Here is a 2500-nt window from a genome sequence, read left to right on the forward strand (position 1 = left end):
CCAGCAAGTCCCTGGCCTGAAACGTCGTGCGCGGCGAGTCACTTGTGAATACAGCAAGTGCCTGGCCTGAAACGTCGTGCGCGGCGAGTCACTTCTGAATACAGCAAGTCCCTGGCCTGAAACGTCGTGCGCGGCGAGTCACTTGTGAATACAGCAAGTGCCTGGCCTGAAACGTCGTGCGCGGCGAGTCACTTGTGAATACAGCAAGTGCCTGGCCTGAAACGTCGTGCGCGGCGAGTCACTTGTGAATACAGCAAGTCCCTGGCCTGAAACGTCGTGCGCGGCGAGTCACTTGTGAATCCAGCAAGTCCCTGGCCTGAAACGTCGTGCGCGGCGAGTCACTTGTAAATCCATCAAGTGCCTGGCCTGAAACGTCGTGCGCGGCGAGTCACTTGTCAATACAGCAAGTCCCTGGCCTGAAACGTCGTGCGCGGCGAGTCACTTGTCAATACAGCAAGTCCCTGGCCTGAAACGTCGTGCGCGGCGAGTCACTTGTCAATACAGCAAGTCCCTGGCCTGAAACGTCGTGCGCGGCGAGTCACTTGTGAATACAGCAAGTCCCAGGCCTGAAACGTCGTGCGCGGCGAGTCACTTGTCAATACAGCAAGTCCCTGGCCTGAAACGTCGTGCGCGGCGAGTCACTTGTGAATACAGCAAGTCCCTGGCCTGAAACGTCGTGCGCGGCGAGTCACTTGTAAATCCAGCAAGTCCCTGGCCTGAAACGTCGTGCGCGGCGAGTCACTTGTGAATACAGCAAGTGCCTGGCCTGAAACGTCGTGCGCGGCGAGTCACTTGTCAATACAGCAAGTCCCTGGCCTGAAACGTCGTGCGCGGCGAGTCACTTGTGAATACAGCAAGTCCCTGGCCTGAAACGTCGTGCGCGGCGAGTCACTTGTGAATACAGCAAGTGCCTGGCCTGAAACGTCGTGCGCGGCGAGTCACTTGTGAATACAGCAAGTCCCTGGCCTGAAACGTCGTGCGCGGCGAGTCACTTGTGAATCCAGCAAGTCCCTGGCCTGAAACGTCGTGCGCGGCGAGTCACTTGTAAATCCATCAAGTGCCTGGCCTGAAACGTCGTGCGCGGCGAGTCACTTGTCAATACAGCAAGTCCCTGGCCTGAAACGTCGTGCGCGGCGAGTCACTTGTCAATACAGCAAGTCCCTGGCCTGAAACGTCGTGCGCGGCGAGTCACTTGTCAATACAGCAAGTCCCTGGCCTGAAACGTCGTGCGCGGCGAGTCACTTGTGAATACAGCAAGTCCCAGGCCTGAAACGTCGTGCGCGGCGAGTCACTTGTCAATACAGCAAGTCCCTGGCCTGAAACGTCGTGCGCGGGCGAGTCACTTGTAAATCCAGCAAGTCCCTGGCCTGAAACGTCGTGCGCGGCGAGTCACTTGTGAATACAGCAAGTGCCTGGCCTGAAACGTCGTGCGCGGCGAGTCACTTGTCAATACAGCAAGTCCCTGGCCTGAAACGTCGTGCGCGGCGAGTCACTTGTGAATACAGCAAGTCCCTGGCCTGAAACGTCGTGCGCGGCGAGTCACTTGTGAATACAGCAAGTGCCTGGCCTGAAACGTCGTGCGCGGCGAGTCACTTGTCAATACAGCAAGTCCCTGGCCTGAAACGTCGTGCCCGGCGATTTCCTCGTCAATGATGTTCGAAGAAGCTTCGGAGGATCCGCCCTTTCGATGAGGTTTTTGCCCATATAAAACAATGCTCAAGACCATTCGGCGCCGATGCCTCGGCGGCCCTTTCGGTATATGTAAGAGAGGTGCTCGAGTCGATGTAATCGTCTTGGGTATGCTCTCCATCGTTGTCATCCACTGCATTACCGCGGGTCGGTGTCTCTGACCGAATGGCCCTTATGCGGTAGGCGCCGTAGGCGTTACGAGTTCGTCGATTCTTCATTGAATCGTCGATAAATACCGAGCATCGACTCACTCGATTCCGAGCGAGAATAAACTTTTGCACGTCATTTCCACGCGAATGGCGATGAAATGTCGCTGACCACGACGACTTGGCATTTTTGTCTAACGTCGGGTAGCATTTTACTCAATTAACACGAGAGTCTGTTGAATTTGAACGATAATATCCATGGTGTGTCTCCGTCTGGTATAATACGGGCAGCGGAGATCGCCGTGACTCGTCGTGGGCATGTTGCAGCTATGAATTAGTTGTGACTGCTCGACGACGAGCAATTGTATAGCGAATAATTGCCCTCAAAGTTACGTTATATCGTACTTTGCTGTGCTCTCGACGACTTTGGTCGCATTGCGAAGCGTGTCGTCGATCCTTTTCAAGGATCGGCGTTCGACACGGTCGCGTGCTGGAGTCGCTCGTAACACAGATGCGAGCTCTCTTGCGCGCAACTCGTTTGCGTTGTCCAACGAAGCTCCCTGGTTGATCCTGCCAGTAGTCATATGCTTGTCTCAAAGATTAAGCCATGCATGTCTCAGTGCATGCCAAATTAAGGTGAAACCGCGAATGGCTCATTAAATCAG

The 2500-nt window shown here is 55.2% G+C and overlaps 1 non-coding gene across 1 annotated transcript in view; it reads left to right on the forward strand.

Moving 5' to 3' along the window:
• The first annotated feature begins 2392 nt into the window (after window positions 1-2392).
• LOC131674741 (small subunit ribosomal RNA) overlaps window positions 2393-2500 on the forward strand; it is a 1915-nt gene continuing 1807 nt past the window's right edge. The window contains exon 1 of the ribosomal RNA XR_009302872.1: window positions 2393-2500. This exon is cut by the window's right edge and continues 1807 nt beyond it. This is a non-coding gene — a ribosomal RNA (small subunit ribosomal RNA).

Source organism: Phymastichus coffea, unplaced genomic scaffold (assembly GCF_024137745.1).
Source record: "Phymastichus coffea isolate CEN01 unplaced genomic scaffold, Cenicafe_Pcof_1.1 PCOF00292, whole genome shotgun sequence".
In the NCBI taxonomy this organism is placed as follows: Eukaryota; Metazoa; Arthropoda; class Insecta; order Hymenoptera; family Eulophidae; genus Phymastichus; species Phymastichus coffea.